General features: G+C 29.3%; 1 long non-coding RNA gene across 1 annotated transcript; it reads right to left on the bottom strand.

Moving 5' to 3' along the window:
• Positions 1–5,107: 5,107 nt before the first annotated feature.
• Positions 5,108–17,537, bottom strand: LOC126742321 (uncharacterized). Its single transcript, XR_007662531.1, has 3 exons — positions 17,404–17,537; positions 13,972–14,546; positions 5,108–5,398 (listed from the first exon to the last, which is right to left on the bottom strand). It is a non-coding gene; the product is annotated as an uncharacterized LOC126742321 (long non-coding RNA).
• Positions 17,538–19,657: the final 2,120 nt, after the last annotated feature.

Here is a 19,657-nt window from a genome sequence, read left to right as displayed (position 1 = left end):
GTAGATAATAAAGCAGAAGATAATTTTTCGTGCTGTGTCCAGGTGCTAGTATAGTGGCATTTCTAACTGCCTGTTAGAAATGCCACTATAAATGTAATTGATCGCCCTAGTTTCTATTAGATTCCACTCCTCGTCGTTATCTGTAGCAGCCTTCTCACGATGGACGACTTTCTTGCATTTTTTTAACTCCAGAAACTTACATAGCTGGGTCTTCCAATTTCCATAATCCACACCATCAAATATCAGTATAACAACATCATCAGCTTTCATAAGGGACATCTTAAAAGTAGGACTTGCTTCACACTTTATTTCTCCAGAAAAATACGTTCACTAAATGTTTACAGCTACAGACAACCACTTTACATTTTACGTATTACAAAAACACTAAACCACGGACTGCTACCATGTTAAAATAGTAGACTAATTGAAACTCCTTGTTAGCAATTATACTAAAGTATATTAGTAACGTTTGATGGTGATTGCAGAAAAAAAATAAATGATCGCATTGATCACCTAACAAAAAGTATTCTTCTTAATCTAATTATCAGTAAGGAGGGATCTACTACAGTACAGAAGCCTAAAGGCATGAAAACTTACAGTCCCGAATATTAAATATTAACACTATTAGCGCCTGTCTGTTACGCGTAGCTCAAAGCCTAATATATTGGCATAATTTGATTATTTAATAATAAATACAGAGATCATAAAAGTATAATAATATTTTAGATATTTAAGAAATACATTGAAAGCAAAAATGTTGTCAGAAGAAAGATTTCGTAATTATACTATTTTAAATCAAAAGACACTTACTAAGGTGATTATTATTGACTTTCTTTATTGTAATTTTAGGAAGTTTTGGGAAAAAAAGTACTGATTCTGATCAGAGAAGAACAGTTACAATTGGAGGAAAATATTTTGGATGCTGTATCTGATACTCCTTCAACGAGCACCCGAAAATTAGTCACTCAGCTTAATACATCAAAAACAATCATACATAAAGTACTTCAAGAACAGCTGTTCTAGCCATATTAATAACAAAGAGTGCATGAAATAACTCCTAAAGATTTTCCTAGTAGAATGCAGTTTGCTAACTGGCTATTAAATCAGCAGCGAACTAATCCAAACTTCATTAGCTTCATTCTTTTTACCGATCAAGCAGGGTTCACCAAAGACAGTATTGTAAATTTACATAATTTGCATGTATGGGCTGATGAAAATCCTCCCGCCGCTGTTGTTTTTCCAAACCTTTTGGATAGGTAGAGGAGAATACATTACCTCCTTGGTCTCCCGATCTAACGACATTGAATTTTTACCTATGGGGTTACCTCAAAACCTTGGTGTATTTAACTCCTCTCAATACTCGAGAGGAACTTTTCATTCATTGTGATGTGATAAGGAGTAATCCAGGATTGTTGTGGCGAGGTTGTACCCGCGAGTGTATCAGACGTCACGGTGCCGAAGTTGGGGCTACTGATAAAGTTTTTAATTAATTGTTTCAAATTATTAGCTGCTTTATTTATTAAATTCTTGTTTTAGGTTGTTTCTTCGTTTCAAGTAAAAGATAATTGCATTTTTTTAAACATGTACTTTTACACATTAAACAACTTAAAATGGAACTTCTCTGTTTGAATAACTGTCGCATCGCTGAAAAAAATAACAAATCATTGTTTTTTTAATTAAAATAAAACTTATGATGATAAACTTGTGATTCCTTAATTATTTTTTTCTCCAAAACGGGTAATCTTATCAGTAATGAACAAGGGTGTCTTTTCTTTAATTTAAGGTTCAAGTTATCCATATCTATTATTTCAGAGTCTTTATCATACAGGGTCCTACAAATTTAAGTATTATAATGTACAACCTAGTCCGCCTCTGATAAAATAAACAAGGTAAACGTATTTTAAGGTCTCCATTTTAGTAGTGTTGATCAAGTAAAATTTTTATTAAATTATACCAAGTACTTCAAAAGTCGGCTACTGGTCGATATGGCATAAATTTGTGTTTCTTTAAGACTCGCGGTATTGTTACTAAGCTCACACTGTAAGGTATTGCTAAATCTCTAGTTAAGAAATATGCCAAAATAGAAATTTCAACATCCTCGCGTACTAAAAATTCTAGTTCTTTCTTCTGGTTCATATACGTTTTCGTTACTTCTAAATTTTCTGTAGAGAATTTAAAAGTATCTTCGGTTTGGTAATCTCTGGCAGCATTCTTCTAGCGCTTTTTTTATAGTCACTATTTTTTTCAGCATACAAGATAACATCATAACACATCACATTTTTCAATATGCGTAAAAGGCATTTTACTAATTTAGATTTTCTAAAATCACAAACTTTGCTAACTTATTAATATTTATTTATTTTATGAAATCTCTATGCTTACTGTAATTTTTTTATTTAAACATTAAACATTACATTGACTTGTTTCGCTCTCAAAAAGTTTAAAGTTCCCTAAATTTGACAAAATTATTATTATCGCTATAACTTTGTTATTTTGAGGTTACTAGATGTTATTAAATAAACTTCTTAATTAAGAAAATTATTTTCTTTTGATTTATGTGAAAATATACAGGGGATTTTATTTTACAAAAGTACATTATTGTCATTTTCTCGAAAACGATATTTTTTCATCGTGATCGCTGTTAAAAACATTTCTCTAATATCTATGGGAAAAGACGATTATAATATTCTTACATCATTTACTTGGTGCGGAGGTGATATTTCCTTTATCGCAAGCGGATGTTTCCGGCATTTTTCTATATTATTAGTGGCCCTAAAGTGTACCAAATTTAATAAAAATATTTCAGTATTAAAAAAATCATTAAAAAAAAATAAATTATTAAAAAAAAAAATTAACGCTTAATTTAGCTAAAAAAAAAGCTTTAACGCTACGAATATTTTTGTCAAATATAGGGCGTTTAACAAAACCTATTTTGTGAATTTAATTTTAAGATATATATTAATTTGCCTTTTATTGTCAGTTATTCTGAAGTATTATACGGATTTATAAATATTATGTTATCTTTTATTCATTAGATAAATATATTACATTTGAATTGATTATTAAAAAAAGTTCAGTACAAACATGGTAAGACATTTTTACCCGGGGAGATATTACGTTATAGAGTAAAATGTAACAATAGAGCGAGAAGATTTTATAAATTTTTATAAAAAAATCGTTTTGTTATTTTTCATGAGTCGATGGTAATTTTTCAACAGTCGATGTAATTTTTTAATAGACTTCTCTCGAAACTGAATGAGAAATATGCAAATAATGAGAAATTTGCATTGTATATGTTTATAATGTTATAGTTTTTTACTGCATTTCTTTCAGAGATAGTCAAAAATCAACTGTGCACAAAAGCAAAATGTAAAACTTAATAATTTATTAATGTATTACAATAACTATTATTGTTTTTTTAAATGCTAAAAGAAATTGGCAGAGGGATATATTTAAATATTAATGCATTCTTCAATGTTTTTGTTATTCCTTATTGGTGTTTCTAAAAGTTCTTTTTAGTCATTACTTGAGATTACTTAAGTCTTTGGACTTCCTAATAATGATAAAGCATGTAAAAATTTCTTAGTACGAGGGATGTCTTTTAAGTTTTGCATATAGAAACATAGAGGGCGTCACTAATCAAATGTCATTAGTCAAACTTAACCTCAAACTTTACTTTTCTTAAATTCAAAACGTCAGTGCGATACATATAGTTTTACAGCTACAGTGAATTTTTAAAGGTAGCAAATTGCGCATACCATGGAATTAAACAGAGAACATTTTCGGGCCATCATTTTTTACAATTTTCGAAGGCAATTATCTCAACAAGAATGCTGTGCTGAGTTGATTTCTGTTTTCGGTAATGAAGCACCACATCAGTCGACAGTTTCTCGTTGGTATGCAGAATTCAAGCGTGGACGGGTTAGTCTTAGCGACGATCCAAGGTCAGGTGCGCCAAAAACGGCTGTCACCCAAGAAAACATCGATGCTGTGCGTATGCTTATCACGGAAGATCGACATGTGACATATCGTGAGATTGAGGCTTCATTGGCGATTTCAAAGACCTCAATTCAAAAAATTTTGCATGAAGAATTACGGGTAAGAAAATTAGTTTCCCGCTGGATACCGCATCTGTTAACTGAAGAACAGAAAGAAGCTAGGGTGATGTGGTGTCAAACAACTCTAGACCGCTTTGAGGCAGGAAACTCTAAAAATGTGTACAGCATTGTCAGTGGTGATGAATCATGGATTTACTCATATCAATCTGAAAATAAACGTCAGTCGTCTGTATGGGTATTTTAAGATGAAGAAAAGCCAACAAAAGTCATTCGTTCTCGAAGTGTATCCAAAAAGATGGTTGCAACATTTGTCTCAAAAGCAGGTCATGTTGCAACAATTCCTCTGGAGAATCAACGAACTGTTACTGCCGATTGGTACATTACCATTTGTTTGCCGAAAGTCATCGCTGAGCTTCGAAAAGCGAACCCACAACGACGAATCATCCTCCACCAAGACAATGCAAGTTCGCACACAGCCCGGAAAACTATTGAATTTTTAACTTATCAAAACGTCGAATTATTGGATCATCCTCCGTACAGTCCCGACCTAAGTCCCAATGATTTCTATACTTTTCCAAAAATCAAGAATGAACTGCGTGGTCAGAGGTTTCAGACGCCAGAGGAAGCAGTTAACGCCTTTAAAAATGCAATTTTGACAGTACCCACAAACGAGTGGAATAACAGCTTTGACAACTGGTTTGAGCGCATGCAAAAGTGCATTAAATTTCGTGGAGAATATTTTGATAAAACAATAAAGTCCTTAAAAGTTATTTTTTGTTTTATTCCAGCTGCATATGCAAAACTTAATATGCAAAAAGACAACCCTCGTAAAGACACGGATAACATGCTCTTCTAATAATTTTTTTTAGGTAAAGAAATTTATTTCTTCCAAAAATAAATTGCTCTTTTTAAAATTCAACTTTCCTGAATCTATTTATTAAAACACTATTAAATCGTAACTCTTTCTAATGGAGTTTTATTGCTAGTAATAATTTAAAGAAAAACAAAAATGGTTCTTATAGTTACGCGGTTGGAAAAAAATAATTGAATAATTTAAACATTTATTTAAAAAAGTGATAAAATATTAATTTAAGTACTAAGCTTTAGAAATACTTTAAGAGGATATTTAAGCCTAACGTATTTACAAGGACATAGATAAGTCAACGACATTATTAGGTGTTGCATGCTTAATCGTAAAAGGAACTTAACCTACACATATAATTTAATCAAAAACAATCTTATAAATTATAAAATCAACAAAACATCAGTCTTCAAACATCCAGATTAAATCGGTAACTTGTGTGGCAGTGTAGTTACTTTTGGCTCTTTGTTCCCTTCATCTGAAATAAAAAAGTAAATGTTATTAAAAAAAGCTAGACTAATTTTTAATATTGAAGATCAAACGAAATAATTAGTTTTACTTGTCTAAAAAGCAATTTAAAGATGGGCAGGTACAATATAATATTTGTATTTCTTAAGTTAAGCCAAATAAATTTAGGTTGCCTTTAAAGTTAAGTTTAAAGTAAGAAATTAAAAAATGTAAATAACTTAAATAAGGTTTTTAAAGCAATACATTTTATATGATTGTAACTTTTTAGTCAACAGTGAAAAATCACACTAGAATAAGAAATTAACTTTCTCATATGTTATGTATATAATATTTCCTACGGCTATACTCAAAAGAATTATTGCAGCCGAACTTAAATTTTTAGTTATTGACTAGTAAGTATAACTAATATAGGCTAACAAGCCACATTATGTCGATCAGTACAAAAAAAATATTTTGATACGATACTCTATATTATATCTGTTATATAGTTCGCTTAAATAAAACTGCAGATATTGAGTTTTGTTAATACATATGAAACAAGCATTCGAATTTAAAAATCCTTAAAAGATTATGAACTGTGAATAAGTTTTTATTGCCTATGTTGGTTACAGACGATGGTTTTGAGCGCTGGTAGTCGATTTAAACGTAAATTAAAAATAGATACTATCTATGATAAAAGTTCGAAAACCAATCAAAATATATGCTTTCTGTACGTTGTCTGTATGTATCAAAAGCTTCAAACAAATAAGCAAAACATGAGTACGAAGTAATCAAGAAAGATCAGAATAACGTAATATGCAGTGTCCTTCAAAAGTCGAAGCATAACTTTTTTTGGAGTAAATTTATGCATTGTACGAATTTAACAGTGACATTGAAATATATAAACAGAATATGCAATTGATTTTTCATTTATTATGTTATGCTTTTCATTGACAAAAAAAAAGTTGTTATATATTTTTTCTAATCTATTACACCTAGTATGTAATAAGTAATTAATTAGCATATTTATATGGAAGAAAAAATAAATATAGCGCAAGTCAAATTGTACGATAAAATTAGCCTATTTACTAACAATATACCGCCTACTAACATCTATTACCTTTAAAACAGTTAGATTTTTCAAGCGTGAGTAATGACCTATTTACAACCCATTCAAGTAGCTGGTACCTACGCGACACACACCATTCAACACACCGAACCGCAATGCTTGGAAAGATATCTCGAATGTATGTTTAGTGTGTATACTGACCATGATATTAGTTACCTTGATTGTCGGAATTCACTTGAAGATAAACTGAATTGCATTGTGTAGAGTGACAACCAAATGCCATTGAAACTATCTATTAGTCCGTTATGTCTTTATTGTATAACGGTTTATTGCAATAATAAAATGCTAACTACAGTTATATTTTATAAAATACTTACTGTTAATTTTCTTAATTAAGTCATTTAATTTTAATTTAAATAAGTAAAGAGTTTACAACTTAACTAAAATTTTATTGCATTTACGAATTAGAAAACCTTGAAAAAATACTTTAATTATAAAATACTGACATATATACTCCAAAAGATCTTGCTTTAAAGAAAATACTCATGTCATATTATTTTTTGACGATATATATATATTTTGATGTTATATTATAATCATTTTGATGATATTTAATAGACGAACTGGGTTTATTATTGGTATAGTAAATAAATAAATGTGAATATTAAGAAGCAAGCTGCTTTGGTTCCCTTCCTTTTTGACGGCTTTTTATAGTACAACAACGAATTTATTTTTTTGACTGGTGATATGTTTAAAGTAAATAGTAAATATCAGGTGTAATTAAAATTACAGGCGCCTCTCCGTAATCAAAATATTAATATTATTTTTTTTAATAAAAACCAAAAGTTGTAATTTAATAATTTGCATTTAAATACTGTATAAAACATAATAATACTCTCTGTGGCTTAACTACTTTTTTTCTAAATTTGTAATTTTTTTCTCTTTTTAGTCTTATGGCTGGACTTTGTTGTGACTCTCCAATCACAAAACAGTTTTACCACTAAGTTAAATTCTTTATTTCATTCTCGACGCTTGTTTATCTAACCATATTCTAACCATCTCTAACTTTCTCTAACCTGATAGCATCTTCGGGAGAAAATATTAAAACTGATTTTTTTTTACGGTTTATCTGTTGAACTCACTAACTTTTTTAGTTTTTTATTTGGTGAAGAAAACTTGCTAATATATTTGTACTTAATAACCTCAAAGATATTTCTTTGAAAATAACTCCATGCTTGATAGTCTAAATCAGGTAGTTTAAAAGTAAGTTTTTTCAACTCCAAAATGCTACATTTCCTATATAAATGTTTAATCTAGCCATTTTTGCTTACCAAAAACATGAGTTTTTGATGCTCACATCGTTACCGAAACACTTTTTTAAAATGAAATAAAGTGTTTTGGTTAGTGCTAAAACTGTTTTGTGATTTGTATATCTGTTTTACTTATTGACTTAAAAAACACATTTTAATGTAAGGTTACTCAAAATAATATTGAATAATAAGACACATTATTATTACATTTAAGCTCTTCGCTGTTTAGTTTTTTCGGCTTAAGTTGATAAAAATTGTTTTTAAACGAATATTTATGGAAAATGATTTTTTTTGATAGGGAATAAAAACCTGAGTAATTAGCCTACATCCTATGGATTTCAAATATTTAATTTGCAAATTTAACCTTCTATTTTAGATTCATTCTTCCTTAAAATTGTATACCAAGGACGTAATTAATTTACGTTTAAAAAAAATCATTGATTATTGTCTAACAGTTTCCTATTTTTATTGTATTTATTATTTGTGATTATGTTTCTTTACAAATTTTTCAAAACTATAAATTATAAAAGGTTTATCCTATTGGCAAATTTAATGCTTAACCAAAGATTTTCATTTAAACGCTAGTCAACTTGTAACTGTAAGTGACTTATAGTAAAATTACAAGAAACCTATTAATAATCTATATTTCCTTATTTAAAGAATAATAAGGTTTGGAAATACATAAATTTTTACAGCTGAGAAGATTCTGTTTTTGCAATCACTCTGCGTGTTAACTCTATTTTCTACTACTTTTCTAGCGATAGACTGGCTCTGTTCGTAAACATTCTCGCTCTTATTTTTCTAGCTTTCTTTCATTTCATTTTTTTATAACCCCACTCCTGGAATGCATCTACATATCTTTTAAATTCCATCATCTGTCTAATTCGGGATAACAAGATTTCAGGATATCTAGACTTACACTGCTACAGTCTGATACAAAGTATGAATTATTTCAAGCTTATGTCTTATTTACCTGCTATTAAATAGATACCATAAATCCCTTTGTTTTAGCAATGAACTTTCCATTAACTAACCATGTATGCAAAGTTTGTCTATCGACACTGAATTGGTTTGTGCCATAGGAATCTTTTCCATTACTTTACAAAGTTTACTTTGCCATTTGGTATGTTTGTCCCATAAGTTGTTAAGAACTCTTTATTATGTTGATCCTCGTCAGGTAGATTAAGAGGCGTTTTATTAGCAGCTGGATGCTTACACGTCCATGTAAGGTGAACGATTGTATTCTAGTGAAAAAGTAGCTTTAAAATAGTCCTATTTTGCAATCAAGTACACTACAAATATTAAGATTAACCAACTTTCTTCTTCTTTCAGTGTTAATATTGGCCTCAATGTACTAGATTTGAGATGATACTGCTACCAACATGTGATGATGCTGCTAAGATGTGCATCAAGTGGTTCAATTTTGGGCCATAACTTTTTTCTGATTTCTTTTTTAATTTGTATAGTTATTGTTATTATTATTATTTTCTTTTTATCACAACTTGTACTAACGTCTTTTGCCATAATTAATACGGAGCGTGTATTTTCCTTACGTATTACTTAAGTGTGAGTGCATTTCTAATTCTCCTACGTGCAGTATAACAGCATTTTGGGCTATATTGAACACGTCTCTGGAGTTTTCTATTTTTAGAATTTTTAGTTCTTCCAGAAAATAATTTTTGACCAGCCCATTTGAAGAAATTACAAAAGGGTGGATGGTTACTGCTCTTAGCTAGATGGCTTTTAATTCATATACTAAATCGACGTATTGTGTAATTTTATTTTTTTATTCCTTGCCTTTTTTATGTTTTTCCGGGATCGTTATGTCAGTTACCTGAGCTGTTCTCTATTTCGTTAAATGTCACAATATCTGGGTCATTCCGGCTACCTTCCATATCTGTTACAATTTCCAAGCACCAGTAGACTTTTGCTTTTTCATTTTTAACTGTGTCTTTAGGCTTGTATATGTAATACGGGATTATTTTCGATTATAGAATTATATTTGTGACATATCGCTTAGTGAAAGATTTTGGTTGCATTGTCATGCTATAGTTTGTAATCTCTTGAATCTGTTAGCAATATATTTAAAATATAAAAAATGGAAAAATATAATGTCATTAGAAATAGTTTACTATTTAATTCTAAAGCTTTTACGACTACATACTAAGCGTCGCTTAATAAAATTTAGTATAAGTTTATTTGGGTAATATGTCCAAAATAGCTAAAAAGAGAATGAACCCGATGGGTACGTCAGCAACGCCACATACTGCATGTCGCCTTGGGGTCAATGCTTTATCGAGATCAACAAACTTGGTTCAGCGGTGCCAACAAAAAGTAAATAAATAATTATCATATACATAATTCGCTGAGAAATATGTAAAAAGGTACATTAACTCAAAATCTATGCTTTAACATTTAAATGGCATGATTGTAAGAGGCTTCTTCGATTGGCATTAGAATGTAAATAATGAATATTCCGACTCATAAAACGTGTTTTTAAGTGATGCAACAGGTTTTCGCCACCGATCTTAATCCTATGTTATCTTGTCAGCTTTTGGTTTAGGCCTGTTTAGCAAATCAGAATTAATTAAATATGCCTAAAAATAAGTTTAAACAATACTTAAATAGTCCATATTAAAAAGTAATCCTTTATTTTACGAATATTTGCTAACATATATTTATTTTTGTAATTGAAAACAAATCGTTATAAACATTTAATAGTTTCAATGCGGAAGTGGATTAGGTTTAAAGCGCATAGAAAATTAATAAGCGATAGGATCAGATTCTAAAATCATAAGCCGTCACAGTTGAATAATCCGAAGATTGCTTTTAGTATTATAGAAAAACAATTATACTTCCTGTTTAAAATTAGTCCCGCAGACAATGCTATTTCATACGTAGAATATTGCCAAAGAAAATGCCAGTTCTCGATTGAAAATAAAAAATTCAATACAAAGTTTAAAAAATAAATAAAATTCTGAAGTACCTAAGTTAATTTCGATTATTTGTAGCGTCCCTCAATTTAGGTTAAGGGGGTGATTAGAGAGTTAGAAATAGTAACTCAAACTTCAAAATTAAAAATTGATGTAATAATATGCCTGACATGTTAAATGGATAAGCCTATCCTACTTCTAGAAGACGATGTCAAAATGAATATTTAATATTTAATATATTATTGTGGCGGATTCACGATTAAAGAATCTTATTGGATATTACACACTCCACACGATTCATAGATATAAATGTAAGAAAAAATATTGTTAACAGTTCATTCTCCTAACAGCTCTTCATTCATTTTACAGTAAAAAATTAATCATCGACAAATCTTTCCTGGTTTTGGTGATTTGGTTAACTTATCAGTTATCAGTCATCAGTCGAGTTGGTACCTGTCCTGCTTTCAATTTCAACAATGACGCGGAAGTTAAGAGTACAAAAAAAGGTAATACAGATCTAATACATTAACACAATTAAAAAAAAAAGTTTTCTATTCAAGTTAAAATTTGTAAAACTTAAATGAAATTGTTAATAAACAAAAATCGACTAAAAAGCTACTTATTAAAAGTACTAAAAATTAATACTATATAATAATAGTATAATAATTAATACTAAACAAAAGAGTCTCATCATGCAACCGGTTCAATAATATGTATTTTACTTAAATTAATCTTGATAAATATTATCAACAAAATTTGTTTATTATCTAAAAATTACATATACTTATTTTTATGAAAATATTTATTAGTTTTAGCCCTAGTTTTATTTTAGACAGGCAAAATGTCAACTCAGCCAAAAATGTTGGGCCTAAAATGTAATATTAATAAGTTTCTAATTATAACATTGTATAAAATCTTAAGCACTTAAAAGATCGGGTATTTATGTTAATATTTTTCAGATAGATATTAGTTAATATTAATTTTTTCTTAATGCTTGGTATCATCGGACACATTTACAATTGAAATTATGTTCAATTTAGACAAGCAAATGTAAGTGAATAAATAAATGTAAAAAGATTTTTAATAGCATTGGTTATTCTACATATTCCAATTATAACAAATTAAAACTTTACCATCTTTTTCTCGAGAAACAAAGTAAATAACTATAACAAGGTAGCAGGAATGAATATCCTTCGTTCTTAAAAAATATTGTATAATTAATATTGCAGCATTCCATATTCAATAGCCTATTGCTCCACTTTACCATTTTTATAAAATATCATATTCCACTCAGCGCGGACAGCGTGGTATGTATTACTTACTGCACCTTAAATATAATGTAAACTATGATAATTTGGAAAATACTATATTTTGATATCGATAGATTAAACCGTTGATTAAACTTAAGGTGACAATAAATTTGTTATTCAAGTTAATAAAATAAACTTCATGTTTAGCTTGATATACAATAATATTTTATTATATGAAAATAAAATAGTAAAAAAGTGCCCATAGGCTTACTGTACGAAAAGACCCATGCCATATTCACAATTTTTGCTAAGGATAAATAGCTTTAAGCTAATTTTGTAATATTTACTTTAATTAAAATTACAAAGTATGTATTTTTCGAAAAATATATGTTAATTCAATTTTGTTATGTGATTTATTAATGATTAATTTTCTTATAATTTTTAATAAAGTTCTATACTTACTCATTTAAATAAAAAAAATACATTACAATAAACAATCTCAATAGATTAGGTTTTATGATAAGTATTGTCTTTAATTGATTTGCCATATACCAATTTTTTTGTAGCCAAAGAGAAACCAGTGAAAAGTAATATCTTTATTATATACGATTACGCGAACAGAATCTAATTGCATGTTATATTTAATTATTTATTTTGCTTAAAAGTATGTCTACTGAAAATGTATACCTATTAGTTTTGCTAACGGATATAAACTAATACTATTATTTTATTAAATCATAATAATAATCATTATTATGTTGAACCTAGCCTGCTATTACGTAAATAAATAAAATATTATATAATTCTTCTTATAGACACTAAGATTTTATTAAATAATACATGGGCTGCTGCATAAAATGTTGACGACCTTGCTATCTCGAGAGATACAAAAATAGCAAAACCTTGATCTTAAAAAATCTTATGTATGTATAGGCCCCAACTACATATGACTTGTTTTGTTTAAGTGCAAGCTTCTGGTTTACTATTATACTCATAACGAGTTTTCTATCTTATTATATATTATATATCATCTGTCATATCTATTATACGTTAATGCCTATATTTGCTTAAATAGTCTTATTTTGTAAAAGGTTTATTCCAAAAATTTCTCATTTTTAGGGTGTTTATATTTAATTATATTAATATTTTAGATTTAATTTGAAAGGTTGATGTAACTTATAATTTTATGTAACATGATCTAAGGCATTAATATCTAAGGCATGTTAAGTGGGTGCACTGACAGACAAAATGTGAGTATATCAATTCTCAGTAATTAAGCTAATAAGGCTTTTGGTATATTCTTAAATATTTCATATAAGGAAGTAAAGAACTTTAAAGTCAGTGACCCCTCGCTTGGGTAGAGATTTTGAACTATCGCCCACTTTATTTACCTTAGACGCCTTCACGATGTTCAGTTAAAAATATTGTTCATATTTAAATTTCCGAATAAAACATTTTTATTTTTATTACTTAGGCATTGTAGGTATTTTCTTGTTTAAAAATGTGCTATATATATATATATGTATAGGTACTTACTATTAAATAACTTTAAATAAAATGTTGCAAAGTAAAACTTATATATATTTTATTATGTTGTTTAGCAATTTGATGTTTTTTTTGGATATTTGCTGAATTGAGAATAATGGAAGTATAAAAATGTCATTCAATTTAAATATAATATAAAAATAATTGTTAAGGACTATAAGTCTTTGTACGAAAATTACGTATTGGGACAAATAATAATCCGCAATTTTAGATTTTACGCAAATTCAACCAATTTAATTTTAGTTTTGCCGAAAATTTTATAAATTTTTAAGTTTAAATTAAATTTTAATAACAAATACTACACATACAGTTAAAAAAAGATAACATGTAAAATAAAAATTTTGTTAATGAATACTTTATTAGCTAAAACATTATTCACACTTACTTAGTTCTTTTAAATTTATTCTAGTGATATAAAAGGTGATATTAATACTCGCGTACAAAAGTTGGCTAATCCACTTTTTTACATTGATGACAAAAATCAAATAAATACTTACCGAAGTCTTTTGCGCCGACAACTGGATGTTTCCGGGCGCCCACCGTCGCCTTTTTGCCGATGGTGCCACATCAGTATAGTCCCGTTGGATCTAACCCTTTACCACCAACTTTCGCCATGACTTTTGCAATAGTCTTTTCTTGACAAAAGTTCACTTGATAATCACTTTTACCCCAAGCCTTAATATTGGCCAGTGGGATCTAAACTTTTGCTATTCATTGTGACGATTGTTTTGAAAAATCAAAATTGTTCCTGATGGCAAGCAGGACAAAAAAATATAAATTTATGTATCTATGAAGAGCGCGATCGAAAGATGACAGAATGAGCGCTTAGTAAAGCCCTGTTGGGTCTAAACTACCGAACATGCTGCAAACACGCGTAGACAGCGAATGAGCGTACCACGGTCGCACCTTATTTAAAAACGTGTTACAACAGTAGTGGGGGAAGGCATCGCGTACGCGTCGGGACGCGCGCCATCCATGACCCAGTCACGCTGTCACTGAACTTCTCTCCTCTTCCTCCTCGGGTCGCCCAGCGTAATTTTTGTGGTGGTGATGATTTTCGGCAGTAGTTTACCTGAGATTGATGACCTTTTATTAGAATACTGTTGCCGAGGAATGATTAACAAATAATGGGGACTTCCGATTTTTTCGTTGATCAATTAATTATATTAACAAAGAGTAAATATTCCTAATACGTATAATAAACGTCTATAATATAATAATACATATATTATTATATAATATTCCAAATTATATTGAGGATGTTAAAATAACTTTGCTTTAATTTAAATACTTACAAGAATTTACATGATTTACATGATGCTCTACACTATAATAGTTGAGAACCAATATTTTTTAGATATTTATATTTAATAGTGAAAGTTGTTGGTTAAACGTCCCATGGACTGTTTAAACAACGTACTTTCGTTATTTTGTTTAATTACAAAAGGATTTAATTTTTTTTAAGAGAAAACGTTGGGATCTCTAACCACTTATTTGCTACAAACTATTTTAGGATAAAAAATAATGTTCACACATGCCATTCAAAATACTTAAACCAAGAAATGGAAAATCTAAAAAATATTGCAGCTAATAATAAAGAAACATTTAGCAAGAAATAAAACATCGGTGAGTTTTAACAGAATGTCTAATATTGTATATGATATTCTAAATATATATTGTAAGAGGTATTATGTTAGCCAGACACCTAAAACGGAACAGAAATTTTGAAGCTAAACCAAATGAAAGTTTTTAAAAGTTTGTTAAAAGCATACTCTGTGATCAAAATATTGTTTCTTAGATGACCTTAAATTACGATTGCACTATAATTCTTAAAGATAAACGAAGATGGTTAAATTGTTACATGTAAGTTATAAAAAAAAACCTTTTAAATATAATATTATACTTAAAAAGGAGTATTATTATTATCGATGTATATATTATTATACTTATGTATTATAACCAACCGATCGATAGCAAATCTTCTTCACGAAGTTTTCTTCTTAAGTTGAAAATAATGGAATTCTAAAGTTTTTTTACTTACAGGGTGTCTCAAATATCAGGGTGACCATTGGGATATCGAAAATCGGAAAAAAATAGAATATCGCTTAAATTTGAGCAAAGTTATGTAATTAAATTTTTATTAAAATTCCGTTCAAAATTTTTAATAAATACGAATATTTTCAGAGATATTTTCAAAAAAGAAAAAAACACTAAGTCTATTTTTTAGGTGCCTTTTTAAGTTTATTTAAAGCCGTAAAGCAAAATAAATAGCACTTTTTTATGGTCACTTTTTTGCCTGATCCCAGTGATCTAATATGGTTATAAGAAAGTGTAATATATTTTGCTCTAGGGCCTTGCAAAACGTCAATATCAAAATAAAATAATGCTATATTTCTTAATTTTTGTTATATTTTTCCGAAAAAGCTCGGATTATTTAAACATTTTAAATAGTATTTTGAAAAGCATCAAATTATGCAGCTTTTCTTTATAAGGAATTTTTATTCGTGAAAGAAAATTAAGATAGTACAAAAATTATAATAAACGGTTAAAAATTTAACAATTACCAAAATAAATTGGATAAACGCCAACATAAACATACTAACTTTATTGTTAAGATTTGTATGTGGCGCCATCTTTCAAAAACTTCTTGAACAGATAAAATGCAGAATCATCAACAAGGTCGAAGAGAGCACAGATTTATCCTGTAAAATGGATAAAAGCATTAAACTGTACAAGATTAAAAAACCTTAATCAAATTTTGTAAGTAATTTGCGTGGTTTTTGTTGTGCGCATCGAATATTAATATATTACCGATGATACCAGTGATACATGCTTTGTTCTCGCCCTGGTTTACAACTAGATGGCTATAGGGTTGACCTGAAAGACAGTGCGTCTTCAGTTGTTAGACAGTACAGTCAGCCAGAAATAAGCCATATGAAGGGCGTCACAATATCCAGAGTAGCTTAAGTGTGTTTGGTGGGGCTCAAACCATGGGCTTAGAGTAATTTATCAAGATTTCACAATATGGATGAGAGCGGATAAAGCAATAATTTAACAAAAAGATGAAGAGGTTCAAATGATAGTTACAAGTGGTAAAAAAAACAATAAGACCTAAAAAGGAAATCGCATGTAAGACACATAACCGAGGATTTCTTAATGTAAGCAAAATAATTTTTTAATAAAATTCCGCTTTATAAAGTTAGATATCTTTATATACTTTAAATTTTAATTAAAATAAATACAAATGAATTACAGAAAAAATTATAAAAATCAGTTGACTATACTATATATGTGCAAACTTACCATAGTTGAAGTGTGACCTTTTTTGGGATTTTTATTCAACAATTTTTTTTCTTAGTTATTTTTTAAAACTGCCCTTGCCAAGAATATAATATAAGCTCACAAAAGATCAGGCCTAGATAAGGCTTTCCTTCAAAATCTGCTTAAAGCGAAATTATCTGGAGTCTTTAAATCTCAGATAAAAAACTTAAATCTGTAAAAATAGTTTCCCCCAGATTTTACCATATATAAGTCATCTGTTAACCTTAAATGTTTAGCATATCAGAGGTAGTATTGGAAGATCTTTAAATAGGTACCTGTCACAATAAAACTTTAAGAAGAATGATATCTTAAGAATAAATATTGAGGTATAACAGTTAATTTGTCTTTAATATTACTGAAATAGAATTTTATATCAACATTATTCGAAAGAAGCCAAATGATCTAAGCATCTGCATAATCTTCAATACAACATTAAGCTACCAACACTTACAAATTAATCAAACTAGATATACTTAGAGCATTTATTTTTAGAAGCTTAGTAGAGCGTTTTCGGTGTATGAGCCATCATCAGTGCTAACTGAAATGAGTTGGGTGTTATATGGGTAAAAAACATTATGGTTAAAGGTGAACGAATGGAATGTACTCACTTGTCAGTTAAGCCCAGAAGTTTAACATAGTGGGACCACATTTGATATTACTAAAATTATACATAACATTTAGACACACTTAAGACTATACAGAACACTAAACAGGCCGAACAGAATTTAAAAAGCGGAGCACGTTAGTCTCCTTTGGGTTTTGTTTACATTTTATTGTGGTTTCTTAGATGGCGGGAAATACTGTGTCAAATTAGGTTAACCTACAGTTAACTTCACTTTTAAAATTTATATCATGCAAACCTCAGAGTGGTAGTAGCGACAGATCGGTTTAGATGTCATTATCGTAAATGATGTGCGGTAGTGCGAGTTGATTATAAATTGGTGGCGCAAATTAGACTACAACAGCGAATTTCTGTTCGGATAAGGACATTGTTATACTTTAACGATGTAAAAGCAAACTTTTGAATTAGAAAAGTTGCCAATGCTTATAAAATTTAATTTTGGAGTCTCCTATGTAATGGAACGTAAGGTCTGTTAAGGTTTATTTGTATATTTAAACAAGAGAAGATTTTTTATGAGCTCATGGTGAGTTGATTGATTTTTTATGAGCTTATGGTGATATAAATGTCCTCAATAAAATCTAGTCGGTTGTAGTTTTTAGAGGTAACCTATTGGAGAATTTTAGAATTGGACTTGGACTGAATTGGATTGAAATTATGGTTATTAGATTTTATACAGTGACCGCCTAAAGTTTCGCATAAATTCGATAAAAATTAGAGACATGATTTTTTGAGAAAACTCTCGGACTCGTCGATTTTTATTTTAAGTTGCGCATTATTTCACATACATTTTTGTATACAGGGTAGAACAAAAAAAAATATGACGTCATCGGTCATTTTAAATGGAATGGTATAATTTTTATTGCATTTATGAAATATAGGCGAAATTCCAAGCAAGTTTCGTATAACACATCTTATCTCAAAACTCAACTGTTTCCGAAATATTTACATTTAAATAATAACAAAACAAATAAGTATGTCTATTTACAAATTAAGGTAAAATGGAGAATAAAAATAATATTATAAACACTGCCAATTGTTTCTATTTCCATGGTTGCACTTGTGAAGAATCTCCATTTTCGAATGCCACTGTCAGTTCGAAAATTAATAGTTTTTATTAGAATAAATTATGGCTTATTTAACGGAAACCCAACGAATTGAAATTTTGATGATGCTAGAGTACGGGGATCGAGTGCGCACGCAAAAAGAAATAAGTGAACTGTTTAATGCCAAATATCCAAACCATCCTATTTCTCACTCAACAATTAGTAGAATAGAGCACAAATTCATAACTTCATGTTAGGGATTTGCCAAGCTCGTCAAATCAGCTCGTCCAAAAATTTCTGAAGAAACAAAATTAAACGTTCTGCACTCCGTCAATGAAAATTCAAACAATGCAACGCCACAAATTTCGGTTGATAATAATATAGCCGGAACGTCAGTAAGACGCATCCTAAAAGCAAATGAATACCACCCTTATATAATAAGACTAATAAGTACACGAATTAAATGAGGACGATCCTGATCAAAGAACCAATTTTGCAAGCAAATGATGAACATTTGCAATAATAACCGTCAGTTTGTGTTACGAGTTTTGTTTTCGGATGAACAATCGGATGAAGCAACTTTTTGATTTTCTTATTTAGATGAGATAATGAACGGTAGAGATATGAATTTACTATCTTTTTTACCATCGGGAAAGATCTGTTTAAATTAAAATATTAATTAGTTTGGGGTCATAGTTATTATTATAAGCAATTTGTTTAAGAACATTTATTTCGTTTTAAAAATTAGAAGGAGATAGAGGAATGCTTAAAAGACGGTGAATGTAACAATTAAAAGCGGCCATTTTGTATTGGTCAGGGTGGTTGAAAATATTTCAAATTAAGTGTTCTGTTTGAGTGAATTTCCGGTATATTGAAAATTCAAAACTCTTTGATTGTTTATGTATTGTTAAGTCTAAAAAATTTAAATTATTATTTGTTTCTATTTCTAGTGTGAAAGAAATCTTAGGATGTATTTGGTTTAGCTTGTTTAAGAGTAACTGAGCTCTTACTGTGTCACAATTCAAGAAACAGAGACAATCGTCAATATATCTGTACCAATTGGAAATTTCTTTATTGTTATCAGTCATTATAAAATTTGACTCCAAGTGATCCATTAAGACCTCCGCCAAAAATGGAGTAAAGCAACTGCCCATAGCCAGGCCATCTGGCTGTTGTTAAAAAGGAAAAAATCTTGAG

The sequence above is a fragment of the Anthonomus grandis genome, chromosome 11 (genome assembly GCF_022605725.1).
Source record: "Anthonomus grandis grandis chromosome 11, icAntGran1.3, whole genome shotgun sequence".
Taxonomy (NCBI): Eukaryota; Metazoa; Arthropoda; class Insecta; order Coleoptera; family Curculionidae; genus Anthonomus; species Anthonomus grandis.
The sequence above is the reverse complement of the archived record's forward strand: the minus strand, read 5'-3'. Positions and strand labels throughout refer to the sequence as shown.